Below are 23,412 nucleotides of genomic sequence, written 5' to 3'. Positions count from 1 at the left end.
CTAGACCTCTAAGCGTTATACAACATGCTAGACCTCTATGCTTTATACAACATTCTAGACCTCTAAGCTTTACACAACAACATGCTAGACCTCTAAGCTTTATACAAAAACATGATAGACCTCTAAGCTTTATACAACATTCTAGACCTCTAAGCTTTAAACAACATGCTAGACCTCTAAGCTTTATATAACATGCTAGACGCCTAAGCTTTAAACAACAACATGATAGACCTCTAAGATTTATACAACATGCTAGACATCTAAGCTTTATACAACAACATGCAAGACCTCTAAGCTTTATACAACAACATGCTAGACCTCTAAGCTTTATACAACAAGATGCTAGACCTCTAAGGTTTATACAACATGCTAGACCTCTAAGCTTTAAACAATAACATTCTAGACCTCTAAGCTTTAAACAACATGGTAGACCTCTAAGCTTTATACAACAACATGCTAGACCTCTATGCTTTATACAACATGCTAGAGCTCTAAGCTTTATACAACATGCTAGACCTCTAAGCTTTAAACAACAACATGCTAGACCTCTAAGCTTTATACAACATGCTAGACCTCTAAGCTTTATACAACATGCTAGACCTCTAAGCTTTATAAAACAACATGCTAGACCTCTAAGCTTTATACAACATGCTAGACCTCTAAGGTTTATACAACAACATGCTAGACCTCTAAGATTGAAACAATAACATGATAGACCTCTAAGCTTTATACAACAACACGCTAGACCTCTAAGTTTTATAAAACAACATGCTAGACCTCTAAGATTTATAAAACAACATGCTAGACCTCTAAGCTTTATACAACATGCTAGACTGCTAAGCTTTATACAACATGCTAGAAATCTAAGCTTTATACAACATGCTAGACCTCTAAGCTTTATAAAACAAAATGCTAGACCTCTAAGCTTTATACAACATGCTAGACCTCTAAGCTTTATACAACACGCTAGACAGCTAAGCTTTATACAACATTCTAGACCTCTAAGCTTTATACAACATGCTACACCTCTAAGCTTTATACAACACGCTAGACCTCTAAGCTTTAAACAACAAGATGCTAGACCTCTAAGGTTTATACAACATGCTAGACCTCTAAGCTTTAAACAATAACATTCTAGACCTCTAAGCTTTAAACAACATGGTAGACCTCTAAGCTTTATACAACAACATGCTAGACCTCTAAGCTTTAAACAACAACATGCTAGACCTCTAAGCTTTATACAACATGCTAGACCTCTAAGCTTTATAAAACAACATGCTAGACCTCTAAGCTTTATACAACATGCTAGACCTCTAAGGTTTATACAACAACATGCTAGACCTCTAAGATTGAAACAATAACATGATAGACCTCTAAGCTTTATACAACAACACGCTAGACCTCTAAGTTTTATAAAACAACATGCTAGACCTCTAAGATTTATAAAACAACATGCTAGACCTCTAAGCTTTATACAACATGCTAGACTGCTAAGCTTTATACAACATGCTAGAAATCTAAGCTTTATACAACATGCTAGACCTCTAAGCTTTATAAAACAAAATGCTAGACCTCTAAGCTTTATACAACATGCTAGACCTCTAAGCTTTATACAACACGCTAGACAGCTAAGCTTTATACAACATTCTAGACCTCTAAGCTTTATACAACATGCTACACCTCTAAGCTTTATACAACACGCTAGACCTCTAAGCTTTAAACAACATTCTAGACCTCTAAGCTTTATACAACATGCTACACCTCTAAGCTTTATACAACATGCTAGACCTCTAAGCTTTATACAACACGCTAGATCGCTAAGCTTTATACAACATGCTAGACCTCTAAGCTTTATACAACATGCTAGACCTCCAAGCTTTGAACAACATTCTAGACCACTAAGCTTTAAACAACATGCTAGACCTCTAAGCTTTATACAACAACATGCTAGACCTCTAAGCTTTACACAACATGCTAGACCTCCAAGCTTTGAACAACATTCTAGACCACTAAGCTTTAAACAACATGCTAGACCTCTAAGCTTTATACAACATGCTAGACCTCTAAGCTTTATACAATATGCTAGACCTCTAAGCTTTATACAACAACATGCTAGACCTTTTAGCTTTATACAACAACATGCTAGACCTCTAAACTTTATACAACAACATGCTAGACCTCTAAGCTTTACACAACAACATGCTAGACCTCTAAGCTTTACACAACAACATGCTAAACCTCTAAGCTTTATACAGCAACATGCTAGACCTCTAATCTTTATACAACAATATGCTAGACATCTAAGCTTTATACAACATGCAAGACCTCTAAGCTTTACACAACAACATTCGAGACCTCTAAGCTTTATACAACAAGCTAGAGCTCTAAGCTTTATACAACAACATGCTTGACCTCTAAGCTTTATACAACATGCTAGACCTCTAAGCTTTATACAACATTTAAGACCTCTAAGCTTTATACAAAAACATGCTAGACATCTAAGCTTTATACAACATGCTAGACCTCTAAGCTTTATACAACATTCTAGACCTCTAAGCATTAAACAACATGCTAGACCTCTAAGCTTTAAACAACATTATAGACCACTAAGTTTCAGACAACAACATGCTAGACCTCTAAGCTTTGTACAACATGCTAGACCTCTAAGCGTTATACAACATGCTAGACCTCTATGCTTTATACAACATTCTAGACCTCTAAGCTTTACACAACAACATGCTAGACCTCTAAGCTTTATACAAAAACATGATAGACCTCTAAGCTTTATACAACATTCTAGACCTCTAAGCTTTAAACAACATGCTAGACCTCTAAGCTTTATATAACATGCTAGACGCCTAAGCTTTAAACAACAACATGATAGACCTCTAAGATTTATACAACATGCTAGACATCTAAGCTTTATACAACAACATGCAAGACCTCTAAGCTTTATACAACAACATGCTAGACCTCTAAGCTTTATACAACAAGATGCTAGACCTCTAAGGTTTATACAACATGCTAGACCTCTAAGCTTTAAACAATAACATTCTAGACCTCTAAGCTTTAAACAACATGGTAGACCTCTAAGCTTTATACAACAACATGCTAGACCTCTATGCTTTATACAACATGCTAGAGCTCTAAGCTTTATACAACATGCTAGACCTCTAAGCTTTAAACAACAACATGCTAGACCTCTAAGCTTTATACAACATGCTAGACCTCTAAGCTTTATACAACATGCTAGACCTCTAAGCTTTATAAAACAACATGCTAGACCTCTAAGCTTTATACAACATGCTAGACCTCTAAGGTTTATACAACAACATGCTAGACCTCTAAGATTGAAACAATAACATGATAGACCTCTAAGCTTTATACAACAACACGCTAGACCTCTAAGTTTTATAAAACAACATGCTAGACCTCTAAGATTTATAAAACAACATGCTAGACCTCTAAGCTTTATACAACATGCTAGACTGCTAAGCTTTATACAACATGCTAGAAATCTAAGCTTTATACAACATGCTAGACCTCTAAGCTTTATAAAACAAAATGCTAGACCTCTAAGCTTTATACAACATGCTAGACCTCTAAGCTTTATACAACACGCTAGACAGCTAAGCTTTATACAACATTCTAGACCTCTAAGCTTTATACAACATGCTACACCTCTAAGCTTTATACAACACGCTAGACCTCTAAGCTTTAAACAACAAGATGCTAGACCTCTAAGGTTTATACAACATGCTAGACCTCTAAGCTTTAAACAATAACATTCTAGACCTCTAAGCTTTAAACAACATGGTAGACCTCTAAGCTTTATACAACAACATGCTAGACCTCTAAGCTTTATACAACAACATGCTAGACCTCTATGCTTTATACAACATGCTAGAGCTCTAAGCTTTATACAACATGCTAGACCTCTAAGCTTTAAACAACAACATGCTAGACCTCTAAGCTTTATACAACATGCTAGACCTCTAAGCTTTATAAAACAACATGCTAGACCTCTAAGCTTTATACAACATGCTAGACCTCTAAGGTTTATACAACAACATGCTAGACCTCTAAGATTGAAACAATAACATGATAGACCTCTAAGCTTTATACAACAACACGCTAGACCTCTAAGTTTTATAAAACAACATGCTAGACCTCTAAGATTTATAAAACAACATGCTAGACCTCTAAGCTTTATACAACATGCTAGACTGCTAAGCTTTATACAACATGCTAGAAATCTAAGCTTTATACAACATGCTAGACCTCTAAGCTTTATAAAACAAAATGCTAGACCTCTAAGCTTTATACAACATGCTAGACCTCTAAGCTTTATACAACACGCTAGACAGCTAAGCTTTATACAACATTCTAGACCTCTAAGCTTTATACAACATGCTACACCTCTAAGCTTTATACAACACGCTAGACCTCTAAGCTTTAAACAACATTCTAGACCTCTAAGCTTTATACAACATGCTACACCTCTAAGCTTTATACAACATGCTAGACCTCTAAGCTTTATACAACACGCTAGATCGCTAAGCTTTATACAACATGCTAGACCTCTAAGCTTTATACAACATGCTAGACCTCCAAGCTTTGAACAACATTCTAGACCACTAAGCTTTAAACAACATGCTAGACCTCTAAGCTTTATACAACAACATGCTAGACCTCTAAGCTTTACACAACATGCTAGACCTCCAAGCTTTGAACAACATTCTAGACCACTAAGCTTTAAACAACATGCTAGACCTCTAAGCTTTATACCACATTTAAGACCTTTAAGCTTCATACAACAACATTCTAGACCTCTAAGCTTTATACAACATGCTAGACCTCTAAGCTTTATACAATATGCTAGACCTCTAAGCTTTATACAACAACATGCTAGACCTTTTAGCTTTATACAACAACATGCTAGACCTCTAAACTTTATACAACAACATGCTAGACCTCTAAGCTTTACACAACAACATGCTAGACCTCTAAGCTTTACACAACAACATGCTAAACCTCTAAGCTTTATACAGCAACATGCTAGACCTCTAATCTTTATACAACAATATGCTAGACATCTAAGCTTTATACAACATGCAAGACCTCTAAGCTTTACACAACAACATTCGAGACCTCTAAGCTTTATACAACAAGCTAGAGCTCTAAGCTTTATACAACAACATGCTTGACCTCTAAGCTTTATACAACATGCTAGACCTCTAAGCTTTATACAACATTTAAGACCTCTAAGCTTTATACAAAAACATGCTAGACATCTAAGCTTTATACAACATGCTAGACCTCTAAGCTTTATACAACATTCTAGACCTCTAAGCATTAAACAACATGCTAGACCTCTAAGCTTTAAACAACATTATAGACCACTAAGTTTCAGACAACAACATGCTAGACCTCTAAGCTTTGTACAACATGCTAGACCTCTAAGCGTTATACAACATGCTAGACCTCTATGCTTTATACAACATTCTAGACCTCTAAGCTTTACACAACAACATGCTAGACCTCTAAGCTTTATACAAAAACATGATAGACCTCTAAGCTTTATACAACATTCTAGACCTCTAAGCTTTAAACAACATGCTAGACCTCTAAGCTTTATATAACATGCTAGACGCCTAAGCTTTAAACAACAACATGATAGACCTCTAAGATTTATACAACATGCTAGACATCTAAGCTTTATACAACAACATGCAAGACCTCTAAGCTTTATACAACAACATGCTAGACCTCTAAGCTTTATACAACAAGATGCTAGACCTCTAAGGTTTATACAACATGCTAGACCTCTAAGCTTTAAACAATAACATTCTAGACCTCTAAGCTTTAAACAACATGGTAGACCTCTAAGCTTTATACAACAACATGCTAGACCTCTATGCTTTATACAACATGCTAGAGCTCTAAGCTTTATACAACATGCTAGACCTCTAAGCTTTAAACAACAACATGCTAGACCTCTAAGCTTTATACAACATGCTAGACCTCTAAGCTTTATACAACATGCTAGACCTCTAAGCTTTATAAAACAACATTCTAGACCTCTAAGCTTTATACAACATGCTAGACCTCTAAGCTTTATACAATATGCTAGACCTCTAAGCTTTATACAACAACATGCTAGACCTTTTAGCTTTATACAACAACATGCTAGACCTCTAAACTTTATACAACAACATGCTAGACCTCTAAGCTTTACACAACAACATGCTAGACCTCTAAGCTTTACACAACAACATGCTAAACCTCTAAGCTTTATACAGCAACATGCTAGACCTCTAATCTTTATACAACAATATGCTAGACATCTAAGCTTTATACAACATGCAAGACCTCTAAGCTTTACACAACAACATTCGAGACCTCTAAGCTTTATACAACAAGCTAGAGCTCTAAGCTTTATACAACAACATGCTTGACCTCTAAGCTTTATACAACATGCTAGACCTTTAAGCTTTATACAACATTTAAGACCTCTAAGCTTTATACAAAAACATGCTAGACATCTAAGCTTTATACAACATGCTAGACCTCTAAGCTTTATACAACAACATGCTAGACCTCTAAGCTTTATACAACATGCTAGACCTCTAAGCTTTATACAACAACATGCTAGACCTCTAAGCTTTATACAACATGCTAGACCTCTAAGCTTTATACAACATGCTAGACCTCTAAGCTTTATACAACATGCTAGACCTCTAAGCTTTATACAACAAGCTAGAGCTCTAAGCTTTATACAACAACATGCTTGACCTCTAAGCTTTATACAACATGCTAGACCTCTAAGCTTTATACAACATTCTAGACCTCTAAGCATTAAACAACATGCTAGACCTCTAAGCTTTAAACAACATTATAGACCACTAAGTTTCAGACAACAACATTCTAGACCTCATGCTAGACATCTAAGGTTTATACAACAACATGCTAGACATCTAAGGTTTATACAACATTTAAGACCTTTAAGCTTCATACAACAACATTCTAGACCTCTAAGCTTTATACAACAAGCTAGAGCTCTAAGCTTTATACAACATTTAAGACCTTTAAGCTTCATACAACAACATTCTAGACCTCATGCTAGACATCTAAGGTTTATACAACAACATGCTAGACATCTAAGGTTTATACAACATGCTAGAACTCTAAGCTTTATACAACATTCTAGACCTCTAAGCTTTAAACAACATGCTAGAACTCTAAGCTTTATATAACATGCTAGACGCCTAAGCTTTAAACAACAACATGATAGACCTCTAAGCTTTATACAACAACATGCTAGACCTCTAAGCTTTATACAACAACATGCTAGACCTCTAAGCTTTATACAACATGCTAGACCTCTAAGCTTTATACAACAACATGCTAGACCTCTAAGCTTTATACAACAACATGCTAGACCTCTAAGCTTTATACAACATGCTAGACCTCTAAGCTTTATACAACATGCTAGACCTCTAAGCTTTATACAACATTCTAGACCTCTAAGCTTTACACAACAACATGCTAGACCTCTAAGCATTATACAACAACATGCTAGACCTCTAAGCTTTATACAACAACATGCTAGACATCTAAGCTTTATACAACATGCTAGACCTCTAAGCTTTACACAAGAACATTCTAAACCTCTAAGCTTTATACAACAACATGCTAGACCTTTTAACTTTATACAACAACATGCTAGACCTCTAGGCTTTATACAACATTCTAGACCTCTAAGCATTAAACAACATGCTAGACCTCTAAGCTTTAAACAACATTATAGACCACTAAGCTTTACACAACAACATGCTAGACCTCTAAGCTTTATACAACATTCTAGACCTCTAAGCTTTATACAACATGCTAGACCTCTAAGCTTTATACAACATTCTAGACCTCTAAGCTTTACACAACAACATGCTAGACCTCTAAGCTTTATACAACAACATGCTAGACCTCTAAGCTTTATACAACATTCTAGACCTCTAAGCTTTAAACAACATGCTAGACCTCTAAGCTTTATACAACAACATGCTAGACCTCTAAGATTGAAACAATAACATGATAGACCTCAAAGCTTTATTCAACAACATGCTAGACCTCTAATCTTTATACAATAACATGCTAGACCTCTAAGCTTTAAACAATAACACGCTAGACCTCTAAGCTTTATAAAACAACATGCTAGACCTCTAAGCTTTATACAACAACATGCTAGACCTCTAAGCTTTATACAACAACATGCTAGACCTCTAAGCTTTATACAAAAACATGCTAGACCTCTAAGCTTTATACAACATGCTAGAACTCTAAGCTTTATACAACATTCTAGACCTCTAAGCTTTAAACAACATGCTAGAACTCTAAGCTTTATATAACATGCTAGACGCCTAAGCTTTAAACAACAACATGATAGACCTCTAAGCTTTATACAACAACATGCTAGACCTCTAAGCTTTATACAACAACATGCTAGACCTCTAAGCTTTATACAACATGCTAGACCTCTAAGCTTTATACAACAACATGCTAGACCTCTAAGCTTTATACAACAACATGCTAGACCTCTAAGCTTTATACAACATGCTAGACCTCTAAGCTTTATACAACATGCTAGACCTCTAAGCTTTATACAACATTCTAGACCTCTAAGCTTTACACAACAACATGCTAGACCTCTAAGCATTATACAACAACATGCTAGACCTCTAAGCTTTATACAACAACATGCTAGACATCTAAGCTTTATACAACATGCTAGACCTCTAAGCTTTACACAAGAACATTCTAAACCTCTAAGCTTTATACAACAACATGCTAGACCTTTTAACTTTATACAACAACATGCTAGACCTCTAGGCTTTATACAACATTCTAGACCTCTAAGCATTAAACAACATGCTAGACCTCTAAGCTTTAAACAACATTATAGACCACTAAGCTTTACACAACAACATGCTAGACCTCTAAGCTTTATACAACATTCTAGACCTCTAAGCTTTATACAACATGCTAGACCTCTAAGCTTTATACAACATTCTAGACCTCTAAGCTTTACACAACAACATGCTAGACCTCTAAGCTTTATACAACAACATGCTAGACCTCTAAGCTTTATACAACATTCTAGACCTCTAAGCTTTAAACAACATGCTAGACCTCTAAGCTTTATACAACAACATGCTAGACCTCTAAGATTGAAACAATAACATGATAGACCTCAAAGCTTTATTCAACAACATGCTAGACCTCTAATCTTTATACAATAACATGCTAGACCTCTAAGCTTTAAACAATAACACGCTAGACCTCTAAGCTTTATAAAACAACATGCTAGACCTCTAAGCTTTATACAACAACATGCTAGACCTCTAAGCTTTATACAACAACATGCTAGACCTCTAAGCTTTATACAAAAACATGCTAGACCTCTAAGCTTTATACAACATGCTAGACCTATAAGCTTTATACAACATGCTAGACCTCTAAGCTTTATACAACAACATGCTAGACCTCTAAGCTTTATACAACATGCTAGACCTCTAAGCTTTATACAACAACATGCTAGACCTCTAAGCTTTATACAACATGCTAGACCTCTAAGCTTTATACAACAACATGCTAGACCTCTAAGCTTTATACAACATGCTAGACCTCTAAGCTTTATACAACATGCTAGACCTCTAAGCTTTATACAACATGCTAGACCTCTAAGCTTTATACAACACGCTAGACCGCTAAGCTTTATACAACATGCTACACCTCTAAGCTTTGTACAACACGCTAGACCTCTAAGACTTTAAACAATAACATGATAGACCTCTAAACTTTAAACAATAACATGCTAGACCTCTAACCTTTACATCACATGATAGACCTCTAAACTTCAAACAATAACATGATAGACCTCGAAGCTTTAAACAACAACATTCTAGACCTCTAAGTGTTAAACAATAACATTCTAGACCTCTAAGCTTTAAACAACATGGTAGACCTCTAAGCTTTATACAACAACATGCTAGACCTCTAAGCTTTATACAACAACATGCTAGACCTCTAAGCTTTATACAACATGCTAGACCTATAAGCTTTATACAACAATATGCTAGACATCTAAGCTTTATACAACATGCAAGAGCTCTAAGCTTTACACAACAACATTCTAGACCTCTAAGCTTTATACAACAAGCTAGAGCTCTAAGGTTTATACAAAAACATGCTAGACCTCTAAGCTTTATACAACATGCTAGACCTCTAAGCTTTATACAACATTTAAGACCTCTAAGCTTTATACAAAAACATGCTAGACATCTAAGCATTAAACAACATGCTAGACCTCTAAGCTTTAAACAACATTATAGACCACTAAGTTTCAGACAACAACATGCTAGACCTCTAAGCTTTATACAACATTTAAGACCTCTAAGCTTTATACAAAAACATGCTAGACATCTAAGCTTTATACAACATGCTAGACCTCTAAGCTTTATACAACATTCTAGACCTCTAAGCATTAAACAACATGCTAGACCTCTAAGCTTTAAACAACATTATAGACCACTAAGTTTCAGACAACAACATGCTAGACCTCTAAGCTTTGTACAACATGCTAGACCTCTAAGCGTTATACAACATGCTAGACCTCTAAGCTTTATACAACAACATTCTAGACCTCTAAGCTTTATACAACATGCTAGACCTCTATGCTTTATACAACATGCTAGACCTCTAAGCTTTATACAATAACATGCTAGACCTCTAAGCTTTAAACAATAACACGCTAGACCTCTAAGCTTTATAAAACAACATGCTAGACCTCTAAGCTTTATACAACAACATGCTAGACCTCTAAGCTTTATACAACATGCTAGACCTATAAGCTTTATACAACAACATGCTAGACCTCTAAGCTTTATACAACATGCTAGACCTATAAGCTTTATACAACATGCTAGACCTCTAAGCTTTATACAACAACATGCTAGACCAGTAAGCTTTATACAACATGCTAGACCTCTAAGCTTTATACAACAACATGCTAGACCTCTAAGCTTTATACAACATGCTAGACCGCTAAGCTTTATACAAAATCATGCTATACCTCTAAGCTTTATACAACAACATGCTAGACCTCTAAGCTTTATACAAAAACATGCTAGACCTCTAAGCTTTATAAAACAACATGCTAGACCTCTAAGCTTTATACAACATGCTAGACCTCTAAGCTTTATACAACATGCTAGACCTCTAAGCTTTATACAACAACATGCTAGACCTCTAAGCTTTATACAACAACATGCTAGACCTCTAAGCTTTATACAACAACTTGCTAGACCTCTAAGCTTTATACAACATGCTAGACCTCTAAGCTTTATACAACATTTAAGACCTTTAAGCTTCATACAACAACATTCTAGACCTCTAAGCTTTATACAACAAGCTAGAGCTCTAAGCTTTATACAACATTTAAGACCTTTAAGCTTCATACAACAACATTCTAGACCTCATGCTAGACATCTAAGGTTTATACAACAACATGCTAGACATCTAAGGTTTATACAACATGCTAGAACTCTAAGCTTTATACAACATTCTAGACCTCTAAGCTTTAAACAACATGCTAGAACTCTAAGCTTTATATAACATGCTAGACGCCTAAGCTTTAAACAACAACATGATAGACCTCTAAGCTTTATACAACAACATGCTAGACCTCTAAGCTTTATACAACAACATGCTAGACCTCTAAGCTTTATACAACATGCTAGACCTCTAAGCTTTATACAACAACATGCTAGACCTCTAAGCTTTATACAACAACATGCTAGACCTCTAAGCTTTATACAACATGCTAGACCTCTAAGCTTTATACAACATGCTAGACCTCTAAGCTTTATACAACATTCTAGACCTCTAAGCTTTACACAACAACATGCTAGACCTCTAAGCATTATACAACAACATGCTAGACCTCTAAGCTTTATACAACAACATGCTAGACATCTAAGCTTTATACAACATGCTAGACCTCTAAGCTTTACACAAGAACATTCTAAACCTCTAAGCTTTATACAACAACATGCTAGACCTTTTAACTTTATACAACAACATGCTAGACCTCTAGGCTTTATACAACATTCTAGACCTCTAAGCATTAAACAACATGCTAGACCTCTAAGCTTTAAACAACATTATAGACCACTAAGCTTTACACAACAACATGCTAGACCTCTAAGCTTTATACAACATTCTAGACCTCTAAGCTTTATACAACATGCTAGACCTCTAAGCTTTATACAACATTCTAGACCTCTAAGCTTTACACAACAACATGCTAGACCTCTAAGCTTTATACAACAACATGCTAGACCTCTAAGCTTTATACAACATTCTAGACCTCTAAGCTTTAAACAACATGCTAGACCTCTAAGCTTTATACAACAACATGCTAGACCTCTAAGATTGAAACAATAACATGATAGACCTCAAAGCTTTATTCAACAACATGCTAGACCTCTAATCTTTATACAATAACATGCTAGACCTCTAAGCTTTAAACAATAACACGCTAGACCTCTAAGCTTTATAAAACAACATGCTAGACCTCTAAGCTTTATACAACAACATGCTAGACCTCTAAGCTTTATACAACAACATGCTAGACCTCTAAGCTTTATACAAAAACATGCTAGACCTCTAAGCTTTATACAACATGCTAGACCTATAAGCTTTATACAACATGCTAGACCTCTAAGCTTTATACAACAACATGCTAGACCTCTAAGCTTTATACAACATGCTAGACCTCTAAGCTTTATACAACAACATGCTAGACCTCTAAGCTTTATACAACATGCTAGACCTCTAAGCTTTATACAACAACATGCTAGACCTCTAAGCTTTATACAACATGCTAGACCTCTAAGCTTTATACAACATGCTAGACCTCTAAGCTTTATACAACATGCTAGACCTCTAAGCTTTATACAACACGCTAGACCGCTAAGCTTTATACAACATGCTACACCTCTAAGCTTTGTACAACACGCTAGACCTCTAAGCTTTAAACAATAACATGATAGACCTCTAAACTTTAAACAATAACATGATAGACCTCTAAACTTTAAACAATAACATGCTAGACCTCTAACCTTTACATCACATGATAGACCTCTAAACTTCAAACAATAACATGATAGACCTCAAAGCTTTAAACAACAACATTCTAGACCTCTAAGTGTTAAACAATAACATTCTAGACCTCTAAGCTTTAAACAACATGGTAGACCTCTAAGCTTTATACAACAACATGCTAGACCTCTAAGCTTTATACAACAACATGCTAGACCTCTAAGCTTTATACAACATGCTAGACCTATAAGCTTTATACAACATGCTAGACCTCTAAGCTTTATACAACAACATGCTAGACCTCTAAGCTTTATACAACATGCTAGACCTCTATGCTTTATACAACAACATGCTAGACCTCTAAGCTTTATACAACATGCTAGACCTCTAAGCTTTATACAACAACATGCTAGACCTCTAAGCTTTATACAACATGCTAGACCTCTAAGCTTTATACAACATGCTAGACCTCTAAGCTTTATACAACATTCTAGACCTCTAAGCATTAAACAACATGCTAGACCTCTAAGCTTTAAACAACATTATAGACCACTAAGTTTCAGACAACAACATGCTAGACCTCTAAGCTTTATACAACATTTAAGACCTCTAAGCTTTATACAACAACATGCTAGACCTCTAAGCTTTATACAACAACATGCTAGACCTCTAAGCTTTATACAACATGCTAGACCTATAAGCTTTATACAACATGCTAGACCTCTAAGCTTTATACAACAACATGCTAGACCTCTAAGCTTTATACAACATGCTAGACCTCTAAGCTTTATACAACAACATGCTAGACCTCTAAGCTTTATACAACATGCTAGACCTCTAAGCTTTATACAACATGCCAGACCTCTAAGCTTTAAACAACAACATGCTAGACCTTTTAGCTTTATACAACAACATGCTAGACCTCTAAGCTTTATACAACAACCTGCTAGACCTCTAAGCTTTATACAACAACATGCTAAACCAACAGCTTTGGCAATGTTAAATTCAATTGAGTAGGTTTGAAAGTCTCTTTGACTACACTACCCCCGTTTGGAACAAACGTGATATTACATGACACGAGGCGATGAGTCTCACTACGGGAATGAAACCCGTCTTTAGAAAAGGTTCAGATTTTTTTAAATATTTGACTAGTTAAGAACAAATTCTTATTTACAGTGACTGCCTAACACGGACGACGCAGGGCCAACTGTGCGCCGTCCAAGCGGACTCCTAATCACGGCAGGGTAGAGCCTGGATTCGAACCAGGAGCTGCAGCGACGCCTTTAAAGCTGAAATAAAGTGCGTTAGACGGCTGCGACACTCCAGTCTACGTTAGCTATTCGCAAAAAAAATTGACGACTTTGTGTAAGTGTACAATTGTAAATCCATATAATGTCTGCGGCACGCACAGGCGCCGTGGCTTAGATGGTTAAAGCGCCTGTCTAGTAAACAGGAGATCCTGGGTTCGAATCCCAGCGGTGCCTTTTGCTTTTGGTTCGATACTCACCACCTTTGTCTGACCTCGTTGCGTCGAATACTTGATATTGATTTCAAAATGTGTTACCGGTAGTTTTTCGTAAAAATCCTGACAACTTAAAAATCCTCACAATTCAATGGCGCCGAGAGTTCAATCAAAAGCCTACACTTTTGAAAGAAAATTGCAGTCAGATTGCAGTATAACTGCAGTAAACTGTAGTATAGCTGTAGTTAGAGTGCATTATAACTGCAGTGAACTACAAATACTGTGTCCAAAATATCCGTTTTTTATGCTGTAATTTTGCAGTTTAAAAGCAGTTACAGTGCAGTATAACTGGAGTTCAACAGCAATACACTGCAGTTATCCTGCAATTACTGCGTCCAAAATATCACAGTGGAGTGTAGGTACTGCACTTTTACGGCAGTTTCCAAACTACAATATTTTTTGTAAGGGTGTGCATGTTTCAAATTACTGTGGTAAAAAAAATCCTGAAGGGAATAGGAAAAGCCAGTCAGTAGCCTATGTCCCAAAATCTTTTAAATATCTCAACTTTTTCTGCGGACTGCAAAACGGATGGCCCTGGACTAGTCTTTCACTTTTAAAACAATAAAACTGTAAGTCATTTTGTTCTCAGGATATGTTTAGCAACATCACATATAGTCTAGCCAAGAAGTTAATAAGTTTAAAAATATATATTTATTCGGAATACAGTTTGGACTTGAGCTGTTTATCACATGAACATACTAACTTCAGCTTCGAGTTTTCACACCGTCCCTGTCTGAATTTGTTTGAGTCATCAATGTTTATTGACCTTGATATTATCTCGTTAAACCGTCTTCATTGGAGTAGCTGGTGCAGGTGCCCATATAAACTGATGTAAACAGAGGAACCCATATAAACAGACGAAGTGTAGTTTTTACTTGCGCAAAATGTTGACCAACACTCGCTGCGAGCAGGGTTCGAACCTGCGCGGGAAGATCCCATTGGATTTCAAGTCCAACGCCTTAACCACTCGGCCATCGCAGCTGCTATTTTGAAGGAGTAGGAGTTGCATATAAAATAACGTCTTACCTGTCAGTGAACAATTTGTTACACTGTTATTTCCAGTAACTGTTGGAATTATGTAGCTACGTGTACGTCTATCTGTTTGTACCTGTCTACTTTTACTTCCAGTAACTGTTGGAATTATGTAGCTTCGTGTACGTCTATCTGTTTGTACCTGTCTACTTTTACAAATTGCCATGTGGTACAGCGCGCATAAATACACAGTACACTCACTGCGTGCACAGGCACAATATAGCCTACTCAACGAGAATCATGCGGCATTTTGTTCGAATCTGTATTTAGGTGGTAGTAGTGAGCTATGAATTAAACGTCCATTACATTAGCTAGTGTTCTGGGTGGTGTTGAACCCCTATGGACCCGTCACAAAGATTAAGCCTAGTGCTGGACTAAAAAACGATGTGAATGTTTTTTAATGCTAGGCTTAATCTGTGTGGAAGAAACTGGCCCTGTAAATGGTCTGTGCTTGAACCATTGACATAGTTAAACTATCTGTGGTTTAACCTTCACCTAACACAATGTATATGCAAAGTCTCTCTCTCTCTCTCTCTCTCTCTCTCTCTCTCTCTCTCTCTCTCTCTCTCTCTCTCTCTCTCTCTCTCTCTCTCTCTCCTCTCTCTCTCTCTCTCTCTCTCTCTCTCTCTCTCTTCTCCGGGTTGCTCTACAATCCACACAAGCGTCTTGGGACTCGTCTGAGGTTGGTACAACAATTTAGAGAAATACAATAATTAACAAATACGTTTGAAAAAACTATAACTATACTGAAACTATTATCTTTGACTCCAAAACTAACTGAACAAAAAATAAAAAACCCATTAATTATGTTCAGTTTCAGTTTGTTTTTCTAAACTTTGGGCAGAAATGTAACTACGTTTTCAAGCTTTTGGGGATTTACTGAACCTGGACGGTAAATGTGGCCAAGAGATGGCGATGTTTCAAATAGGCCTAGCTTGTACATCATTATCACTAAATATCAATAGAAAAACTAAATAGAAATATACACCAAAAAACAAACAAAAAGAATTTAAAAAAGAATATAAATAAAAATGAATATAAAAACACTATAATGAATACCCTTGGATCAGAGGAACACCTCTCTTTCCATCTACGTCAATGGTTATATTAATATATTACCAGGCTTTTATTATTACCATATTATCACACCTATGACACACTTATTACCTAGTGTGTGGGTGTGGGTGTGGTTGTGGGTGTGTGTGTGTGTGTGTGTGTGTGTGTGTGTGTGTGTGTGTGTGTGTGTGTGTGTGTGTGTGTGTGTGTGTGTGTGTGTGCCTGCCTGCCTGTGTGCGTGGCAGGGCCTGTACCAGGCACAGGCTGGTAGATAGGGTCCGACGTTCATGCAACAGGGGCCATAAACCTTATTGGCATCCGCTTCAGAACTGACTGTAACCTGTTATGTTATCTGTCTCCTACAGTCACCAAACAATAAACAGTCCATTGATATTTAAAACATGTTTTAATGATGCAATTGCTGTTTGAATTTGAGGAAATTCCACTTCTGTAGCCTATACACTTCTGTAAAATAATTTAGTGTAGAGAAGTTGCTGGAGAACAAGCATGACAAAATGATTGCTTTCTGTTGTCTCGCCAAACATACAGCAGGCTATAGCTTGTCAAAGGATGAATGAGACTAAGATGGTGATTGAACATTTCTCACTGATCTAACTCAAGTGTAGTATGTGGTTTAAAACATGTAGTCAAATCCAGACTAGTCTATAACTTTGATCCCTATTTGCCAGTCATTCTGTTGCTGCTAATTGTATACCGATTTACAAAGATAATGAAAACAAAACATTTTCTTTCTCTGTGGACATTTCAATGTGTCTGTGAACATATTATTCATAATCAAATGAGACCTAGAACCTTTAGCCTTGAGGTCTTTTATAATCAGTGGTGGAAAAAGTACTAAATTGTCATACTTGAGTAAAAGTACAGGTACCTCAATAGAAAATGACTCAAGTAAAAGTAAAAGTTACCCAGTAAAATAATACTTGAGTAAAAGTCTAAAGTATTTGGTAAAAAAAAATACTTAAGCATCAAATGTAAATGGAATTGCTAAAATGTACTTAAGTATCAAAAGTTAAAGTATAAATAATTTCAAATTCCTTATATTAAGCAAACCAGACGGCACAAATGTCTTTATTTTGTATTTTTATTGATGGATGGTCACACTCCAACACTCAGACATCATTTACAAACGAGGCATTTGTATTTAGTGAATCTGCCAGATCAGATGCAGTAGGGATGACCAGGGATGTTCTCTTGAAAAGTGTGTGAATTGGACAATTTTTCTGTCAAAATGTAACGAGTACTTTTGGGTGACAGGGGAAATGTATGGAGTAAAAAGTACATTATTTTATTTCGGAATGTAGTGAAGTAAAAGTAAAAGTTGCCTAAAATATAAATAGTAAAGTAAAGTACAGACACCCCCAAAAAATACTTAAGTAGTACTTGAAAGTATTTTTACTTAAGTACTTTACACAACTGTTTATAATGAGATCTATAACCTTATAATGAGCCCCTAACCAACAGTGCAGTTAAAAAAATATGGATAAGAATAAAAAATAAAAGTAACAAGTAATTAAAGAGCAGCAGTAAAAAAGAACAATATTTACAGGGGGGTGCCGGTACAGAGCCAATGTGCGGTTGCACTGGTTAGTTGAAGTAGTATGTACATGTAGGTAGAGTTAATTTAAGTGACTACGCATAGATGACAACAGAGAGTGGCAGTGGTGTGGAGAGGGGAGGGGGGGGCAATACAAATAGTCTGGGTAGCCATTTGACTAGATGTTCAGGAGTCTTAGAAGCTATTTAGAAGCCTCTTGGACCTAGACTTGGTGCTCCGGTACCGCTTGCCGTGTGGTAGCAGAAAGAACAGTCTAGGACTAGGGTGGCTAGAGTCTTTGACAATTTGTAGGGCCTTCCTCTGACATCGCCTGGTATAGAGGTCCTGGATGGCAGGAAGCTTGGCCACAGTGATGTACTGAGCCGTTCGCACTACCCTCTGTAGTGCCTTGCAGTCGGAGGCAGAGCAGTTGCCATACCAGGCAGTGATGTAACTAGTCAGGATGCTCTCGATGGTGCAGCTGTAGAACCTGTGGAGTATCTCAGGACCCATGCCAAATCTTTTCAGTCTCCTGAGGGGGAATAGGTTTTTTCTTGCCCACTTCACTTCATGTCGTGCCCACTTCATGTCATGGTGTTCTTGGACCATGTTAGTTTGTTGGTGATGTGGACACCAAGGACCTTGAAGCTTTCAACCTGCTCCACTGCAGCCCCGACAATGAGAATGGGGGCATGCTCAGTCCTCTTTTTCCTGTAGTCCACAATCATCTCCTTTGTCTTGATCACATGGAGGGAGAGGATGTTGTCCTGGCACCACACGGCCAGGTCTCTGACCTCCTCCCTATAGGCTGTCTCGTTGTTGTCGGTGATCAGGCCTACCACTGCTGTGTCATCGGCAAATTTAATGATGGTGTTGGAGTTGTGCCTGGCAGTGCAGTCATGAGTGAACAGGGAGTACAGGAGAGGGCTGAGCATGCACCCCTGAGGGGCCCCAGTGTTGAGGATCAGCGTGGCGGATGTGTTGTTACCTACCCTTACCACCTGGGGGCGGCCCGTCTGGAAGTCCAGGTTCCAGTTGCTGAGGGAGTTGTTTAGTCCCAAGGTCCTTAGCTTTTTGATGAGCTTTGAGGACACTATGGTGTTGAACGCTGAGCTGTAGACAATGAATACCATTCTCACATAGGTGTTCCTTTTGTCCATGTGGGAAAGGGCAGTGTGGAGGGCAATAGAGACTACATCATCTGTGGCTCTGTTGGGGCGGTATTCAAATTGGAGTGGGTCTAGGGTTTCTGGGATGATGGTGTTGATGTGAGCCATGACCAGCCTTTCAAAGCATTTCATGGCTGCAGACGTGAGTGCTACGGGTCTGCTTAAAACATGTTGGTGTTACAGACTCGGACAGGGAGAGGTTGAAAATGTCAGTGAAGACACTTGCTAGTTGGTCTATGCATGCTCGCAGTACACATCCTGGTAATCCGTCTGGCCCTGCGGCCTTGTGAATGTTGACATGTCTAAAGGTCTTACTCACATCGGCTGTGGAGCGCGTGATCACACAGTCTTCCGGTACAGCTGGTGCTCTCATGCATGTTTCAGAGTTGTTTGCCTTGAAGCAGCATAGAAGTAGTCCGGTAGGCTCGTGTCACTGGGCAGCTCTCGGCTGTGCTTTCCTTCCCTTTTGACACATTCCCCCGACAAATTGAAGCTGTTCTGGGGCAAAAGGAGGAGGTGCAATTTGAGATTGACCACGTTTACATGCACACCAATATCCCGTTATTATTTGGCATACTCAAGTATTCTGTTTTTGAGTTGACGCATATAAACATCATATCCCGTTTACAATAAAAAGAAAAAGCTTGTATGAGAAACCCGGAAAGGATGCCTGGGATATGCTGATGTAAGATGGGGTACTGTGGCATGTAAACATCTTATCCGGTTTACTGTTGTTTTTGCGGTCTGCGCAAGCTCAGTTTCACATATCATGGGTGTTGTGTGATGTTTTCATCTGATTGTCAAACAAATCACTTCAAAAAGTAGGTTAGCTGTTCAGTTCGATCTGCCATAATAATTCTCAGGGAGCTACTTTGGTTTTAGAAGTGGGGGGGACATCCCCTTTATTATTATTTTATTCCAGTCGGATAAACACTCCAAAAAGCCTACCCGACCGCTCGGCGGTGTACGCACTTCTTTGCCTGTTTTGTATCACATTCCAATGATAAAACTGAGGGGGGACAAAAAATGCAATTTCAGTGAAAGGTTGCGCCCCTGACAATTCCATAATAATTTAGCCTACTATAATTAATTTACTATTGTATACAACTGGTCATTAGCACCCTTAATTTAGACATATGTAACCGATGTGAAATGGCTAGTTAGTTAGCGGTGGTGCGCGCTAATAGTATGTTACACATACTTCAGCTTTCGGGCTCCTAGTGGTGCAGAGGTCTAAGGCACTGCTTCTCAGTGCATAGAGGAGTCACTGCAGTCCATGGTTCAAATACAGGCTGCATCACATCTGGCTGTGATTGGGAGTCCCATAGGGTGTTGTCTGGGTTTGGCTGGGGAAGGCCGTCATTGTAAATAAGAATTTGTTCTTAACTGACTTGCCAAGTTAAATAAAAAATAGATTTAATTTCTGACATTTGGTAGGCTTTTCGTTAGTCAACTATATCTCTTCTGTCATAACTTGTTACCCCAGAAGACAAAATAAAGTAGTGCTCACCAGAATAATGTCTAATATCGATAGAATGAATGCATTGGTTATCTAGTGTTGTCTGTTTTCTTTAGGGACCAGGGAGGAAACGCAATAACTCCAAAACAGAGGAAAGATTATTTCTGTGCAAAATGTTCAAATGTCATCAGTTTGACCGGTTTTAAAGAAATGAAAAGCTGAGAAAACGACTAAACACATTTCTGATTAGACTTCAGTTCGTCATGGGTGCATATTTACTTGGTTGAAATACTCTCTGCTTGCATTACAGTGTCAAAGATAACACATTACACCAGCATTCATGTTCTTCGCAAAAGATGCTGAAATAAATCCTATTTCTCCACTCCTGTTCCTGAAACAAATGAAACATTTGCTGAATAATTTCACTGCTAGAAATGCATAATTCTGCAGGACTTAATAGTATATTACACTACATGTGAGAGGTTATAGTCCTACAGTCAGCGTCCATACTTCATTGAATCCATATACTGTAGTTAAATGAGGAATATTCTGTTTATTCATGGTAACAGGGATACTCATGAGTGGCATATCAAAGGTGTATGTAAGCTGCTTATCCTGAATAAGACCTAAAGTGGGATATGATCTACTATCCGGAATACTGTGTGTGTGTGTAAACGTGGCCAATGTCTCAACTGTATTCCATTACCAATTGATTCATTTCACGGTATTGGGGGATGGTCAAAACAGTTTGACTCGGACAAAATTTGAACGCACAAACTTCTGATTCGGAGTCACACACACTGCCGTTGTGCCACAATTGAGCTATGACCTATGGTCACACATATGCATGCACCCAGGCAGGCACACAAAGACACACACACATCAAGAGACTGAAGACAGCATGTCTGTGTGAACGATTGTAGTTGTGTGGTGGTTCCCCAAACACAGCCTAGTCCTCGACTAAAAAGCTATATAAACGGGAGATTCTCACTTGAGCAAGTCCAGGGTTAGGTTTAACCTACGTCCAGGAATCCGGCCCTATAAATTCCACTTTACATGGTATTGATGACATACTTACAATAATCTAAATGTACAATCTTACAGTGAAGAACTAACTGTTTTGAATGATATTTCGCCTTGTCATGATTGGTTGAAAAAAATATTTTGCTGCCATGACTTTTCCCCACTGGATTAAAGTCTGCCCTTAAAAGTGCAATGGAAAATGTGTCCTTGGTCTTTGATAAGATGCCACAGGTCTTGTCAGTTTTTCCCATCATGCTTTATGGTTGTCATCTGCGTGTGTGTTTGTCTGATATGGTTGTATCAATATATATGGTTCCCTATTCTGACAAGCTGCAATACAGCAGGAGATAGGGTCCAGAGATCACACACACACACACACACACACACACACACACACACACACACACACACACACACACACACACACACACACACACACACACACACACATCTGTCAAGGACACACAGATTCTCACATCACATTATACATCTCACAGATAGTCAGATGAAACACACACCCACACCTCCCCCAGTACTAGATTACCGCTTATCAGTAGCTATGGTGATGGACCATAGTATTCTGATGAATACACAGATACTGCATACTCTAAAACCACAGCTACGCTCTGGAGTATATTCAGGTAAAGGTTACCCATTGGACAAAATGGAAATCAAATTGAAGTAATAAACGGAGCATTACTATCATTGTTCAGATTCCAGAACGTGTCAAAGGGTTGAAAATGTGACATTACCAAGTTTATGGATGTTTGAACAAATTGAACCATTAAAAGTGTTTAGCCACGTAACATGTGCAACTTCAGCAGGAACATTTCGACCAATGGATAGATCAGCAGTGAATCGGAAATGAGTGGAACAGCAGTGAATGTTCAAGATGAGAAAAGTTGGGTGCCGTAGCCAATACAAGCATCCATATCTAATTTGCCATTTGGAATGTTCAATTTATTGACCGTTTTCACATTGGAACTCTGTGCCACATCGAAATTCGACACCAACAGTTTCCATTGTCCTACCCTATTGGGTGTAGGCTACCCAGAGCAATAGATAGATATTCATTTATGACTGTACCAACCACAGAGTCTGCTCTAATACATCTACGTGGAGGAGACAATCTATGAAGCAACCCAACCCTGTTTCTCTCTCTCCAGTTTCTCTCTCACCCAAGATACCTTTACATCCCTTTAAGCTAGGGGATTCAGACCAATGACCTTTCAGTTACTTGGCTAATATTGTTGTCTCTACCTTCTTGCCCTTGTCCGTTGTCCGTGCCCAATAATGTTTGTACCATGTTTTGCTACCATGTTGTGCTGCTGCCATGTTGTGTTGCTGCCATGCTATGTTGTTGTCTTAGGTCTCACTTTATGTAGTGTTGTGGTGTCTCTCTTGTCGTGATGTGTGTTTTGTCCTATATTTTTATTTC

The 23,412-nt window shown here is 37.7% G+C and overlaps 2 non-coding genes across 2 annotated transcripts; one reads left to right on the top strand and one right to left on the bottom strand.

Annotated features, from left to right (window-relative positions):
• Positions 1-14,568: 14,568 nt before the first annotated feature.
• trnat-agu (transfer RNA threonine (anticodon AGU)) lies at positions 14,569-14,642 on the top strand. Its single transcript has one exon. It is a non-coding gene; the product is annotated as a tRNA-Thr (tRNA).
• A 937-nt stretch (positions 14,643-15,579) lies between these two features.
• trnas-uga (transfer RNA serine (anticodon UGA)) lies at positions 15,580-15,661 on the bottom strand. Its single transcript has one exon. It is a non-coding gene; the product is annotated as a tRNA-Ser (tRNA).
• Positions 15,662-23,412: the final 7,751 nt, after the last annotated feature.

Source organism: Salmo salar, chromosome 18 (genome assembly GCF_965601325.2).
Source record: "Salmo salar chromosome 18, fSalSal1, whole genome shotgun sequence".
Taxonomy (NCBI): domain Eukaryota; kingdom Metazoa; phylum Chordata; class Actinopteri; order Salmoniformes; family Salmonidae; genus Salmo; species Salmo salar.
The sequence above is the reverse complement of the archived record's forward strand: the minus strand, read 5'-3'. Positions and strand labels throughout refer to the sequence as shown.